This window comes from Eretmochelys imbricata, chromosome 8 (assembly GCF_965152235.1).
Source record: "Eretmochelys imbricata isolate rEreImb1 chromosome 8, rEreImb1.hap1, whole genome shotgun sequence".
In the NCBI taxonomy this organism is placed as follows: Eukaryota; Metazoa; Chordata; order Testudines; family Cheloniidae; genus Eretmochelys; species Eretmochelys imbricata.
The window spans coordinates 15,249,166-15,265,269 of NC_135579.1; the positions used below are offsets into that span (position 1 = coordinate 15,249,166).

The window sequence follows — 16,104 nt, forward strand, 5'->3', positions numbered from 1 at the left end:
CACAGAACTGTATCATGTTCGTGGGGGTGGAGGGGCAGAAGGAGAGGCCCCGAGATAGGACAGATTCTTCTGCTGGGCTAAGGGTATAATTGGATAGATTAACAATATTGCTGGGTGGGTTGAGGGAACCACTGTTGTGGCCCCTTGTGGCATGTAGTAGTTTAGATAGTTTAGTGTCCTTTTTCTTTTGTAGAGAAGCAAAGTGTGTGTTGTAAATGGCTTGTCTAGTTTTTGTAAAGTCCAGCCACGAGGAAGTTTGTGTGGAAGGTTGGTTTTTTATGAGAGTATCCAGTTAATCTTTCCCTGTTTGTTGTAGAGGATGTTGATCAGGTGGTTCCGCAGTTTCTTTGAGAGTGTGTGGCACAAGCTGTCAGCATAGTCTGTGTGGTATGTGGATTGTAATGGATTTTTTACCTTCAGTCCTTTTGGTATGATGTCCATCTGTTTGCATTTGGAAAGGAAGATGATGTCTGTCTGTATCTGTACGAGTTTCTTCATAATTACTGTAGGTTTAAACTAATCTGAGTGAGTTTGGACTAAACAACCATTCATTATTTTGCCCCAAAGAGTGTGCGGTTAATGGATTTATCTTTTTGTTTTCTTTAAATCCCACAGTCTGAATTCTCTGTCTGTTTGCTAGAAAGTTCATACTTTTTTTTTCTTCTGGTTTATCACTGTTTGTGTCTCTGGACCCTACTTCTGTGATCCTACTACAGTCACACCACACTTAAGTTTTCTCCTTTCCAAAGTATGGAGTCTGCAGATAATTTTTAAACACCGTTACCATATTTACCTAAGAAATGTATTTGTTCTAGTTAAGTTTGGTAAACTCCTGTTTAAGTTTGAAGTATCATTATTACTTGTGTTACCATCAGTGGGTAGAAGCCCTAGTCATGGGCCAGGAACCCAGTGAACTAGAGCCAGAATCTCCAGTGATTTGTACCCAAATTAAATTCTGGTTAGAGTTCAGTCTGAGGCCAAATCAAGGCCCGTCATGTGGTGTTGTGAGATTTCTGCTATCTTTAAGCAAAATCTCTCAAGAATTTAGTTCATGGAAGCAACTCAGACTATGGGCTCTTTCTTCTGAAAAGGTAGAATATTAATCTAGGCCTTATTCCATTTTCAAAAGTGACTTAGACTTTTGGAGCCTCACAGAAGTTTCATTCAGATTTTCAGAAGTCTCATTGAGACTTAGGTATCTGGTGTCTAGTGCCTAAGTCGTTTTTTAAAATAGGCCTTAGGCTCCTAAGTCACTTAAGTGCTTTTGAAAATATTATCCTTTGTCTACTACCTTAACCAAAGACTGTCTTTCCCCCTCGCTCAGCCTGCTAATGATTGACAGTCTTTAAATAGCTCTTTGGATTTATTTTTAAAACGTTTTTCTTCTTGGATTTTATTCTGTGGTTTCAATGTTTATATCCTGACCCTGCTCTGCTCTCTGTATTTGTACTGGATACAACTGTTGGTAGGGCAACTGTATACAGCAAAATAGCAACATTTATTTTAAAAAGGGAGTCTACAGTAGTTACAAACAGCTGCTGTAGGCAAAGTGTGAGAGCTTTGGCCCAGAAGCCATGCTGTTGTAAGAGCTGCCTGAACGAGCCAAAGTTGTGACTTGTAGCATTGTGGTGTGGCCCGGAAAAAAAGAGCCATGTTTTGGGAAAGTGACGTAGTTGGTCTCAGTACATCAGTTTACCTGCTGGGAGCTGTCTTATTACTTTGAATTGTGAGTAATTCCTCAATATAAGACCAGTGAGAGGCATTCTCAAAATCCCAGTGAAGATATGACAGCCCAAGAGAGAGAGAGAGAAAACCTGCTCATCTGATTCTAAAAATGAATGTACATGTCTCCAGGGAAACCCCTTTCTTACCTCTGTGACCTCTTGTGCTAACAGTACTTAGCCGGGTCACTTATATCTCTTTGCCTGCATATCTAAAAGCTAGTCGCAGTCTCAGTTTGCTAATATTGTCATTGTCTCTAATTTCTCAAGTATCTTTACTTGAGGAAACTAGGTAGATAATATGACTGATTAACAGGAAGTGCCCAGGGACACTGACTGACTGATTAATCTCTCAGACTAAATAAAATGGTTTTAAAACACTGAGTCATTAAATGAACTCCCCTGGTAATGGCACTGTGCTGCCCGGAGCAGTGCAGGAGAAGTTAAACAAAACACTACTAAGTGTCCAGTTTGCACAGGAGAAGGCTGGGTTATTGCCTAAAGTGCCAGTTTTCTGTTTGCAGACATTCCCAACTTAAGTCAGTGACATCCGCGAGCGAGGGAGATGTTCTCTTCTCTCTGGTCCTGCAGTTTTGAACAGTTTGGTTTCTTAAGCGATCTTAATTGCTTCCATCTGGTAGTACAGAATGGTTCTTGACCCTGGGATGAACTTAATTCATTTCCTTCTGACTTACTCATTAACTGCCTTGAACCATGAACAATCTCAAGGCCCTTAACATTGTTCTCTAAGCCACCAGGATTCAGACAGTAGGTTTCCTTACTCTTACAATTGCAGCTCAGGGTAGAAAAATCCACTTTTAAGCCCTGAGACTTATTTAGCACATGATGTCTGTGCTACAAGTGTCTTCCAGGAGCACCCAGCAGGGACAAGCCCTGTGTAGATTTATTTTTATTTTTAAATTGTCTCTGTAGCATGGGGTTTGTGCCTCTTTCACAGGAAAGCTGAAAGTAATATGGGAGATTTGGCATTTATATGGCTTGGATAGGAATGAAGTCCTTTTGGCAGCACACTCAGGATCCCAGATATGTTTTACAATATTATCTAAGGGCTTCTGCATCACATCCAGTTACTATCTGAAGCTGTATGACATTGTGCAGATTTCAGCCATATACAGAGCCTTCTGCTCTTGTCTGAAAGATAGTTATTCTTCGGATGGGAACTTGTGTAAATGTATTAATCAAGTTTGCAGAAAGCTTTGTTTTAGGAAATATAATTGGATAACGTAACTTGTGGGGTGGAACCAGAATATTCAGAGCAATCACCAATAGGTTGCAGCTCCACAGAGCTCATTCATTTCATCAGTGTTGCCAACTAGCTTTGCTTCTAACCAGGCTTCACCCCTTCGTAGGGGTCATTTTCTTGCACACTCTTTCCCCAGGCCTAGAGTGTAGAGGTGTAAACAGACCTCTCAGAGTAAGGTTATTGTGTTATAATTTGAAAAACATACAAGAGTCACCCTGTCCTAAAACCACCAACCAAAATTTAGTAGTAGTGGTCTGTCATGGAGGTGATGTAATTTACCTCGCAGATGAGAGCTGGGGGAAGTGTTACACTGTGATGAAAGAACAGGAGGACTTGTGGCACCTTAGAGACTAACAAATTTATTTGAGCATAAGCTTTTGTGAGCTACAGCTCCCTTCATTGGAGGCATGCAGTGGAAAATACAGTGGGGAGATTTTATATACACAGAGAACATGAAACAGTGGATGTTGGTCAGCCATTTTACGAGTTCTATCAACCACAGGATCTATGATTTCCCTCCCAATGGTGTAAAATCTCCCCACTGTATTTTCCACTGCATGCATCCAATGAAGTGAGCTGTAGCTCACGAAAGCTTATGCTCAAATAAATTTGTTAGTCTCTAAGGTGCCACAAGTACTACTTTTCTTTTTGCAGATACAGACTAACATGGCTGCTACTCTGAAAACTGTGATAAAAGGTTATTTAATGGTAGCTAAGTGAATACAATTGGTTGTCAAAAAATACGATAAAGGGGACTTTATTTAAACTGGAATAAACAGAATTGGATTCCACCTACCTACAACAACATTAAATAGAAGAATATGTATAAATAAAAAATTAGAACATCAGAAATTTGAATGCCGAAACATTTAATTTTTTGACCCCCCCCCCCCCAAAAAAAAAGTTTTCCAGAGAAAGCAGACATTTGTGAAAAATTTCATTTAGTTGTGAATCCAATTTTCCATGGAAAAAACAGTTGTGAAGGAAAATGTTTGACCAGTCCTGTTTCTCACAGTTGCTGCCAGTGGCGGATGCACTAGGAGAAACAGGGCTCTGGGTAGAGCCAACACAGTGCTTAAAATCTCTCTGCACTTTCTAAATAGAAAGGGAGAAGAGAATCAGTCCGAGTTTCCCAGGCCAGAAACGAGAGCCAGTCATGAGGACAGGAAACCTAGAGATATCAAAGATGCATCAAAACCAGGCCACTGTGCACGGTGATCAATGTGGTCAAAGGCTTCATGCAACCCAGCAGGAAAACATTTCTCTGACCTAGTAAAAGGGATTTTCTCCCACTACCAAGCCTGAAACACTCTAATTTACCATCTTCTACCCCCACAGAATTTGAGTTCCTCATATCCTGTCCCCCTGACATGCTTTTGGGTTCTTTTCTCTCCTCCCCTGCCCATTCTGCCTGTCCCCTGTCTCCGAACGCTGTGAAGTATAATAATCCCTGGGAAAATTCTGTGTACCAAACTGGATTAGATCCTAGGCCGTTGCTCCACCTCCCTCCTGTGCACTTTCACTTTCCCCAGCCACAGCTCTCTCTTCCCTCCCCCACCTATATTTTTGGAGGATGCTGCCTAAAGGAAAAGTGAAAGTCACCAGCCTTTGTTTTGACTGCGGAGAAAAACAGCCCTGTTGGGGTTCACAGCCAATGGCCCACACCTCGGGACCACAAGCAACAAGACTCAGCCTCTGAATGGGAGTGTGCTAAGAAATGGGATCCTAAAGACATCTGGAAATAGCAGTGAACCTGTGGGTACAGGCTGGACCAGACTAAGCATCTGCCCCTCTGCCTGCTCTGTCCCACCCCCACCAGATCGCAACAGTGGCTCCCTAAAGACTATGCTGAAAGGAGGTGATGCATGTGCAGGTAAAGGGTTTCTTTGACTTGATTCCAACTGGGGGCAGCCCCGAGGAGATCTCCTGCACCTGAGACTCAGCTCAGAAAGGTTGTATCCTCCATTGATCCGACAGGGGAACTGTGAGAAGGAAGAAGAGGGTGCTGAGGGAAAGGAGGGGGTGGGAGGGGAGGTCGAGGGGGCAGAGGAAAAGGCTGGGGCTGGGTGGGAAGGGTCAGAGAGAAAGGATAGAGGAGTTGGAGAGGGGGCAGAGGGAAGGGATGGGGTGGGAAGAGAAGCTGAGGGGACAAAGGGGCAGAGGGAAAGGAGGGGGAGGCTGAGGGAGCAGAGGGAAAGTATGGGTAGGAAGGGAAGCCTAGGGGGCAGAGAAAAGGGAGGGGGTGGGAGATGGACCAAAGGGGCACCAAAGAGGGCAGAGGGAGTGGGAGGGGAGGCCAAAGGGCAGAAGGAAAGGAGAGGGGGTGGGGGGAGGCTGAGGGAGCAGAGGAAATGGAGGGGGGCAGAGGGAAAGGAGAGGGGGAAGGGAGGGGGCAGAGGGAAAGGAGAGGGGGAAGGGAGGGGGCAGAGGGAAAGGAGAGGGGGAAGGGAGGGGAGGCTGAGGGAGCAGAGGGAAAGGATGGGTAGGAAGGGAGCCGAGGGGGCAGAGGGAAGGAGAGGGGGATGAGAGGGGAGGCTGAGGGAAGTGAGGGGGCAGAGGGAAGGAGGGGGGATGAGAGGGGAGGCTGAGGGAAGCGAGGGGGCAGAGGGAAAGGAGAGGGGGATGAGAGGGGAGGCTGAGGGGGCAGAAGGAAAGGAGAGGGAGATGAGAGGAGAGGCTGAGGGGGCAGAGGGAAAGGAGAAGGGGATGAGAGGGGAGGCTGAGGGGGCAGAGGGAAAGGAGAAGGGGATGAGAGGGGAGGCTGAGGGGGCAGAAGGAAAGGAGAGGGGGATGAGAGGAGAGGCTGAGGGGGCAGAGGGAAAGGAGAAGGGGATGAGAGGGGAGGCTGAGGGGGCAGAGGGAAAGGAGAAGGGGATGAGAGGGGAGGCTGAGGGGGCAGAGGGAAAGGATGGGTAGGAAGGGATCCGAGGGGGCAGAGGAAAGGAGAGGGGTATGAGAGGAGAGGCTGAGGGAAGCGAGGGGGCAGAGGGAAAGGAGAGGGGGATGGGAGGGGAGGCTGAGGGAAGGGAGGGGGGCAGAGGGAAGGGAGCGGTGGAGAGGGTGGGGGTAGAGTTTCTATAGGGCAGCAGGTGTAAGGTGTTTTTTTGTTGTTGCTGTTCCTAGCAAACCGTTCCTGTAGCTAATTTCCATTGTCCATTTGAAGGCTGGGGCTGCTCGTTATTAGCCTGATAGCTTCTGTTTCTCTTCCCATACCTTGGGCTGATACATCTAGTCCTCTTTGAAATGGGACTAATCAAAGCACACTAATGAACAGTTTATGCATGTCAGCAGAGTCCACGTGGACAATTAATATGCAGCAGGCTAGTGCAGGGTAGAATTACTCCAGTGTTCCACTTCACTGCTGCTTAGCAATTTCTCAAGAAGCAGCAGAAGCAGCATGAAACTGGTATATCTCACCACATCCCTCCCCAGGATTTTGAGAAGTGGCAATGAAATTGATCATTTATATTAGTTACACTCTGCTGTTGCTTGGCAGATCTATGAATAGCAGCAAAGGCATGGGAACCAGCTCTTTGCAGACTCAAGAAAACACCCATTTACACTCGTTCACATTAGAATGCCTTTGTAACCATAAGGGCCAGTAATGTGCATTTATATTTAAAAAAAAAAAAAAAGCCCTTAAATTCTGCATAAGTTTGTGGCTTCTCCCCTCCCCCACGTGAGTCAATTTTCACAATTCCTCATTAACAGGTACATTTCGAAAGCCATACTCATTTAAAGTCTCTGGATACGCTTAGTTGCTTTGGCCAGGTAGGTCTGAACAGGCTGGGCAATGTCTCTTTGAAGAAAATAGGAGATCTTCAGTAATCTGGGGAAAGTGGTTGTAAGGCAGCCGGAGGCTCTCTTCCTCCATCCCATGATTCTGGAAATACTTGTGACATGGTGCAATCTGGTGTTTTCTAAAGGGAAGAGAAAACTTCTGTTCATGAGACAGAGATACGTTATGCTTAGCAGGGTAGATTGAGAACTACACAGAGTTAAGGGAAACCCCAGCAGAGGCAGGGAGATTTCTCCTTCTCGAGGGAATCTTTTCAGTCTACCGTTTTTCTTCCCTTTCCCATTCCTCTCCCTACATTGTGTGCGTGCTCTGTCTCTCTCCCCCCCCCTTTGTGTTGTTCTACCCCCCGCTTCCAGCCTCTCACTGTATCACCCCCAACAGTCTTCCCCTCCTTCCCCTGCCTGCCCCTGTGCCCTGGTTGCTCCTCCCAAATATTTTCCTAAGTAGCCCCTCACTCACAATATAATCACCCCAGTTTCAATTATTTTGGTAATTTATTTCAAAATACCTGTCAGCAAGTATGTCTGTAACAATAGAGATAACAAAAAGAAGATTCAGGAAATGTTTTTGGACAAATAGACTCCTTACTAGGCATATTAATACAGAACTCTGAGTAACAATTCATTTAAACTACAATACAGAAACGTATTTCCCATATCCCTCAGAAGCAGTGCAAAGGCTTGGCAGAGGCAGGGGTAATGGAGGAGCTGAGAGAAAGGGCAGTAATTGCTGGGACATAGCCTGGGTTTAAACTTGGAGGATTGTTGGGTATGGGTGGGAAAAGTATGGAAACAGATTTTTTTGGGGAGCGGGTATGGGGAGGGATTGTTAAAGAGCTTCCCTCATACAGACGCTGGCTGACCCCTAGCCTCTCCCATTCAGTCAGGCACAACTGCTCGTCCCCATGTGTCTTTGCACCCGCTGTCTATGTATCCCTCCACCCCCACTCAGACAGCCACTCCCCCCTGTTCCCATGTGTCCTTGCACCCCCTCAACCCAGCCCCCTCTCCCCATCCCCATGTGTCTCTGTGCCCCCACTCAGCCATCCCCCATCCCCATGTGGCCCTGCACCTCCACTCCCATTCAGTCCCTGCCCCATGCTGTCTGTCTCCCCATATCCCCTGTCTCCTGACCTGGCCCTACAGGCATTGTGAAGAAGGCACAGTGCCCTTTGGTGGGGAAAAGGCAGAACTGCAGCAACTTTCCAGCAGAAGCTATTTTCTGGAAAAAAAATATGCAGAGCAAATTAATTATGCACACACAGTGGCACAGAATTTCCCCAGGAGTAATTACAGTAGCCCCTACAGAGCTTGGCCATGTTGAGCTGAGTGCTGTACCAACCCAGAGTAACTAAACAAGACAGACGAAGGAAGAATGATTACCCCCACTTTACAGATGGTGACCTGAGACACAGAGAGGTGACATGACTTGTCCTAGGTCAGTGGCAGAAACTGAACTCCGTGCTTCTGAATCCTAGTCTAGTGCCTCCATCACAAGACCATCCTTCACGGACTCTGACATGTCACTCACTCATTTACTCTCTGAAAAGCAAATGAGAGAGTGCCTCAGGAACTGTAGAAGGGCTGTTTACCCCGGGCCTGGGTGCATGTGTGTATCAGAGAAAGGGAGGCTAACCGCACCACCTGCAGAGCAGAGACAAGACAGGTTGGGGTGGGTGGTCTCATGCCAGGTGAGATTGTGCCAAAGGAGGAGTCACTGTCTCTGGAGGCCTCCTTCAACAGCAGAACAGAGAGAGCAGCTCCTGGAGGCTGGGGGAGGCAGCTAACAGGCTAGCTAAGTGCAACAGCATCCTGAGGCAGGAACACTGATTCAGTACTAAGTCGGTGCCACCTACTAAGTCACTACCACTGTTTCCTGCAGCACACCCCAGTTTTTCTTGGCAACTTCCCAGCCTGGTCTTGGCCTGGCAAACCTATTTAGCTGGTGAGCTACAACCAGCATAACAGGACTGTTGATGTTGGGGGTGAGGGGAAGGGTGGCGAGGGAAGAGAAACCAGTTAATTCATAGGTTTTCCCAAAAACTAGGTGGTTAAGGCTGCATTGCCAACACTGTACACCTGTTTGTCATCTTCTGTCACTGCATGGTTAGCTGGCTTTGGGATATGAGAGAAGCAATAGGCCAGACCGAAGCCAGTAGGCTTTCTCCAGGGGATGGAATGAGCTTGGCTCAATATGTCTCTAATTCTGTATTGATCAGTGCAGTGGGTTAATGTTAGGCTCAAAATACAAACCATTAGGAGAAAAACAATCTTCCTTGCAGCTTCTGACCCCACAGGAGAATTGTATTAAGCTTTAGGGGACTTTGAGTGTTGAATGGTTTGGCTGAGCATCTGTGAGCTAATACGAATTTGTTGTATTCCTGTTGATACAAGGGCTAGCTTGGGCCTGTGAGCTCAGCTGCCCCCCAGAGGAATGGATGGTTCAGAGCAGTACCATCCTAGAGGGAGTAGCGGGAGGCGGAATGTCTCCTGGAGCGTCCTTGTGTGTAGGGGGAGCGTGCTCCCTTCTACACCCTGTTATAGCATGCAGCCTCTCCCACCCTCTGTGGTGTTCCTGTTCTGGGGGCCAGGCTGTGACTGCCTCCTCCCCACCCCTTTAGGACATTACGTGAGCCATGAGGAGTACACAAAGTGGCTTCTGCACTCGAGCACAAGAGCTGCAATTATGCATGGTCCCTATGGGGGCTGCATGAGGGAGAAGAGTCTTTGTGCTCTCCCTCTCAGTAGACACCTGAGTAAGGGACCTGGCTGACACTCTAAAGGGCTTTTGAAATTGACATATGTGCTTTCCTGATACGTCTGGATGGTCAACAAGCATCCCATCTGAGTTAGGCCGTGTCTCTGCTGGCTAGAGTGAGGGATTGTGAGTCAGAGACCCTGGGTTATCACACAACTTAATTTTTCATGCTGGGCTAACTCCAAAAATGGCTGGATGGATTTTCTTCAAATTTTCCAGGAATAAGAAATTTTCTGTGGGGCTTAGACTTAACATGAGGTGAGTCTGCTCAGGAGAGAATTTCTTAAGGAAAGATATAAGCGACTGAAATAGGGGTTAAGAGAAGACATACCATCTTGCATGATATGGTTACAATGAACTGTAACGTGCTGCTGTGTTGACTCTCCCGGAACTGTAGAGGGCAGTAGCACCTGCAAGAATATCCATATTCAAAGGTGAAGCAGGTTATATGAAAGAAACAAAGGGCAGTCAGGAAATATGCACACATTCTTAACTGGCACCGTGGTTTGTGGTAGGCACATTGGGCTTGCAATGGTCTGAGCTCCAGACAGTAATGTTGGATCTCTTTTACTGACTTTGTATTTATTTTCTGGGTGTCCTTAATACTGAAATTGAGTGGAATCATTGAGTGTCCTTGTTTGGGCCCTTTTTCTAATGTTAGTTTATCACTTGGTTTTCATTGTCTTGCTTCATCAGAAGTGACTTGCAAGGGAATTTTTTTCAAAAAACTAGTCATGTTTGTTGTTGCTTGTTTATTCTTGAAGCCTTCCACAGCGTGCTAGGCACCATCCTGACCTAAAATAGACACAATTCCCTGCCACAAGGAACCTACTGTCTACGTTAGACAAAACACAGTATTCCAGACTCTGTGTTCCACTGTGGATCCATGATGCTGTTTTGGCAGCATAAAAGGGCTAACAGAATCAAGCCCTGCTGGGGAATATCCTTGTAGCAAGAGAATTCCCTGGTTGGTGTAGAGCTCCACACTGTCTCCCTAGCCACGTCTCATACAGGGTATGTTGGGGGTGGGGGGAAGGGATGGGTGAGAAGGGGTCTGAGTGGAGAGTAGGGCTGTCGATTAATCACAATTAACTCACACGATTAACTCAAAAAAATTAATTGTGATTAAAAAATTAATTGTGATTAATTACAGTTTTAATTGCACTGTTAAACAGTATAATACCAATTTCAATGTATTAAATATTTTTGGAAGGTTTTCTACATTTTCAAATATATTGATTTCCATTACAACCCAGCAAACAAAGGGTGCAGTGCTCACTTTATATTATTATTTTTGATTGCAAATATTTGCACTGTAAACACGATAAACAAAAGAAATAGTATTTTTCAGTTCAACTCATACCAGTACTGTAGTGCAATCTCTTTGTCATGAAAGTGCAACTTACAAATGTAGAATTTTTTTGTTACATAATTGCACTCAAAAACAAAACAATGTAAAACTTTAGAGTCTACAAGTCCACTCAGTCCTACTTCTTGTTTACGTTTATAGGGGATAATGCTGCCTGCTTCTTATTTACAATGTCATCTGAAAGTGAGAATAGGCATTCTCATGGCACTTTTGTAGCTGGTATTGCAAGGTATTTACATGCCAGATATGCTAAACAAGCGTCATCAGCACGGACGCATGTCCTCTGGGATGGTGGTTGAAGCATGAAGGGACATATGAATCTTTAGAGCATATGGCACATAAATATCTTGCAGCGCTGGCTACAACAGTGCCATGTGAATGCCTGTTCTCACTTTCAGGTGACATTGTAAACAAGAGCACAGGACCTGCAAGAAGCGGGCAGCATTATCTCCTGCAAATGTAAACAAACTTGTTTGAGTGATTGGCTGAACAAGAAGTAGGACTGAGTGGGCTTGTAGGCTCTAAAGTTTTACATTGTTTTATTTTTGAATGCCGTTATTTTTTGTAGATAATTCTACATTTGTAAGTTCAACTTTCATGATAAAGAGATTGCATTAGACTGCTTGTATTAGGTGAATTGAAAAATACTATTTCTTTTGTTTTTTACAGTGCAAATATTTGTAATAAAAAATAAATATAAAGTGAGCACTGTATACTTTGTATTCTGTGTTGTAATGGAAATCAATATATTTGAAAATGTAGAAAACACCCAAAAATATTTAAATAAATGGTATTCTATTATTATCAGCACAATTAATTGGTTTTAATCTTTTTAATCGCTTAACAGCCCTTGTGGAGAGTGCAGTTTAACAGCCACTTAGGGGCTCCACTTAGAGCGGGCACAAGGCTGCTGTAAGTTGTGTTGGAAGTTGCATCGGCCCCGGATGACTCCAGAAGGGAAGGAAAAATGGTGGCTAATGGCCACCATAGCCCCACCACTCCATTCCTACCTGAAGTAAAGCTCAGGTGGGATGGAGATTCTGGAGCAGCATGTCTGCCATACTGTCTAACCAGATCCTGGTCACTTATATCAGCACCAGTATGGAGTGAATCCATTGAGTTCAGTGGCATTACTCCAGATTTGCCCTCATGTAACTGTAATCAGAATGTGGCCCCAGATGGTGATGTCCTCTGAATCTCATCTCCCCTTTCTTTATCTCTCCTCTCCACTGGGGTGCTGCAGCAGAAGTGCCCCACAGGGGAGTTTTCCCCTGTCTTTACCTTGTACTAACAGCTGTTTTACATAACAGAAACCAGAACAGCAGATTCAGTTGGGGTTGGGCTTGTCTCTGCGTCTACTGTTTGAAGCACTATCAAGTTTGTCCCCACATTAACTCCTTTACTGGGTTGAGCTCTCCCTCCTGCCCTGGGGGCTGAGCATGCTACCTTCACTGGAGCTCGGCACCAGAGAGCCAAACTCGTTCCTGAGATAATGCCTTTGAAGCCACTGGACTTATATCAGAGATGAATTGGGCCCCAGGACTGGAGCCCAACCCCAGTTCTCTGGTATGGCAGCAAAGACCTACCAGCTAGCCACAAGGCTAGCTCCCCGCAACCTCCCACCACATATTTCATTTCTAGGGTCAAAACTCAGTTGAAATGTGCATGTTGTTTTCTGGAAAATACAATAATTGTTGCGTGGTGTGTCATGCCAGGAGGAAACCAGCAAACTGCTTTAGGGCGTATGCCACTGTGAGTTCAGTAACAGCACATTCCAGTGGGTGCTTTGTGGGGCTGCGTCTCATATGCTGCATGGGGAGATCGCGTGCCTTTTCAGTCGCTCTGAGAATTCGGGCGTTCGAGTCTCTCATCTCATATAGCTGCAACTTGTTCTCAAGCTGACACCCCACCCAACCCTTTCCTGCCTCATCACGAGCCTCTGCAGGGGAAAGAAAGCTGCAGCAGCAACACTTATCACTTCACAGCCGCTGTGGATGCTTGCTAGACGCAGGCTCTGTCCCACCGGTCTCTCGTTTTTGGCAGTTTTTCACTGAGCAATAATAGCAATCGAGAAAACATTCAGACGTTTGCTGCTTGGCTGCAAGTAGCTGGGAGAAATCCTCCAGAAAGGGTGCGGTGTGTATGCAGGTCCTGTGCTCTGCTAACACACAGGAGGGCTGCACTCAAAGCAAGGGAGGTTGTCCTAGGACTCCACTAGACTCATTTGAGGGCCCATAGGTCTCTTTCTCACCTGTGTTTTCTAGCACCCTGTTCTCTTTCGACCATGTTTCCCTTGATGGCTTCATCCCGCATCTCGTGGGCCAGCTGTCAGGTACTCTTGGGAAGCCTTTGCACAAAGATGAGCTCAAATGCAGTGGCTGCTGTAGAGTACTATGGTGAAAGGTGTTCAGCCCAGCAGCAGTGTGAGACAGTGTAGTGTGAGACCCACTACCCATGGAAAAAGGAATTCCCTGTAGGACAGAGGTGAGGTTGGAGGTTAACTTGCAATGCGGGGGAAGGAAATGGGATGTCACCAGGAAGGCCAGATCATTACCACAACCGTCGCAACTCGCACTCTTGCTGGCACCCTCAACATTGAGGCTCTACGGAAATCAGATGACCAGCATGGAGACCAAACTACCCTGGAGGTGCTTCCAACAGAGCGGTGGACTGAGCTGCATTAGTAGGATTGCACTCCTTGTCACAGCCAGAATTTTTCTGACGGGTTTGTATCTTGGCCCGCACACAGGAAGCTCATTGTAGCAGTGGAGATATGTTGGCAGGTTTTGCATCTGGTGCTGTGTCTGGTGCTACTTTGAGCTGGTCGGTCCTGGTCTGTGGGCAGCTTCCTTCTGATTATGAACTTGGCGGGGCTGTTTGAAGGTTTCCTCCAAAGTGGAGGACAGTTTGTACTCTCTGACGGTTCTTACATAGTCAGGGAGAAATCGGTGCTCATTTGACCTCTGGGAAAGCAAATGGGAATATTTTTGTAATATTTCCTGCCATAGAATCACCTGTTTTGTCTTGGTTTAGCATTAGATTTTGGATGAGGTGTACTATTTAATCCCTAATGCTGTCCTTACTTTATCTGAGTTCTCCTGGATCATTCACCACTGACTTTGTCTATGGCAGTAATGTTGGTGTCCCTCTTCAGATATGAAATGTATAGATGCAATGGGGGACAGGTGTTTTTGCTATCATGGTGTTCTTGCCATATTGTTTTATGGTCCAGATTCTGCCATCCTTACTCATATTAAGAAATACCTTACCCTTCAGTGGGATTAGTTGCTGAGCATAAGGATCTACTCAACATTAGAAAGGGTGGTAGAAGTCAGCCTTCTATTATTTATAAAGTAGGGTCAGATTTAATGCCTTGCTTTCCAGTTAAATCTCTTATGATTGCTGTTTGTCCTACTGGTTATGTGTCATTATCACACTGTACATGTGCACACTAAATACTTGTGATATCTTTATGATAAGGGACAGCCCCAAAATTAGCGAGTTTATTAGTTTAATTACACTGTCAGCTGTCCTCAAGCCACATAGCTGTAACCTAAAGTGCATGTTGTAAATAAAAAAAACCTGCCAGCCAAAGCTGCCAGGATGTTCTTTACCTGTTCAAGCAGGTTTCCTGGATATATAATAATGGCCAACTTAACGCTGGTTAGATTGCACTTCTTAGGAGACTCGAAATCAGATAATAAAACTGGTAGTCAGCCTCTTTTCAACTCAGAGAGAAGAGAACAAGAAAAACCTGACAGAATCATAAGGTCAGACTCAGGCTTTAAAGATAGAATTCAATGTTTATAGTTCCACAAGGTAGAGAAAGTATAATAGTCTGCCGTCTAAATCCATCATGGGGGGATGGAGAGAGAGAGAGATGCCTGAGGATCTATCGATGAAAAACAAAGAAGGGGAACTTGGGCAAAAGAGAAAATCCTGCAATGATATGAAGGCAAGAGCCCCTTCTCCATTTGGGAAGCTGTCAAAGCCCCATTAAAGTCTTTCAGTTATTTTAATGGGAGTTGGGTCAGTTCCCAACTTTTTGCCACCTTGTACAACCTTTGTATTTGTTTAAGTGAGGCATTACCCACAATTTCCACTTAAATTGCTGTTCTCATTCCCTAGGATTAGAACCCCAAATAGGGAATCTAATGGGGTCTGCATTCTCAGATGAACACAAGCAACTCAAGGGTATTGATCTTAGTGGGCATGTCCCAAATAGGAGCCTCATATAAGATCACAGCAGTTAGAGAGAGAAAATTCACATTCGGCCATAGAGTTCTTCCTCCTACAGATAAAAGACTTATTAGCTATTTAAAGTGATACTACACTCCCCTGAGCTAAAAGGCCTTGTGGGGGAAAGGGCATGTGTTATTAAGTGAACTCTGCTGGAGGCACCTTGCCATAGTTCTACAACGGTGTTCTTCCTGTATAAAAATTAATCACAATGAGAAATATGATTAACCTGAATAAAGATCTCTCCATAGCACAATAGTGCTATAAACACCAGGTTTACTATCCTCCCTGGGCCACCACCAATTAGCACAGGGTAACCTGACCTGAAGTGCTGTAAAACCTGTCCTGCCAGCCTGTTACGGGAAAGGTGATAGTCTCTAATATGTTTCTCATAAGACTGAATTATCGGAATAACAACTGGCCACCCTTGCCTAGATTCCATCCAGCTGCTTTGTTTGTTTCATGGTTTTACATGTCAGACAAGCTTTGCCTTTGCGTCATGTCATGACTGTTAATATGGTTAGAACATGAGAGTATTGGAGCAAAGAACACCTTGAGTCTCTGGTTTCTTTTTTCTGCATTTTTATTACTGTTCAGTAATTTGGGTAATTGTATACTGTCCACCTAAAATTTCCTCTGCAGAGGCAACTGAATGTGGTACTTTTCACTTCCTGTCCAAAGCCATTGTTAGCATTGCTGTCAGCTGTTAAAAGCTGCCATGTTTCTCCCCAGAGGGGAGGCTGTATTTCAGCGGTGGGTAAAGTAATTCTTGTGTGCATGTAACTTAGAGATGCTCTGAATCCAGCAGATTCTCTCAGGCCAGTGCCCTAACCACGAGGGCGTGCATGGATGTGTGCGCACGCGCCGGTTTCGATCCAAAAACAGGCATTTGACACAATTCTGGCTTGGTGAAAACATTCAAAAGGTTAGTTTTTGTTCCAGTGGAAATTTCCGC

At 45.3% G+C, this 16,104-nt stretch overlaps 1 long non-coding RNA gene across 4 annotated transcripts in view; it reads left to right on the forward strand.

Moving 5' to 3' along the window:
• The first annotated feature begins 4,529 nt into the window (after positions 1 to 4,529).
• LOC144268642 (uncharacterized) overlaps positions 4,530 to 16,104 on the forward strand; it is a 63,130-nt gene continuing 51,555 nt past the window's right edge. For 3 of the 4 annotated variants that reach the window (XR_013346822.1, XR_013346820.1, XR_013346819.1), the window contains exon 1: positions 4,530 to 4,858. This is a non-coding gene — a long non-coding RNA (uncharacterized LOC144268642). Of the gene's footprint in view, positions 4,859 to 13,250; positions 13,636 to 16,104 lie in introns of those variants that run through there. The other variant, XR_013346821.1, reaches the window with a different exon arrangement.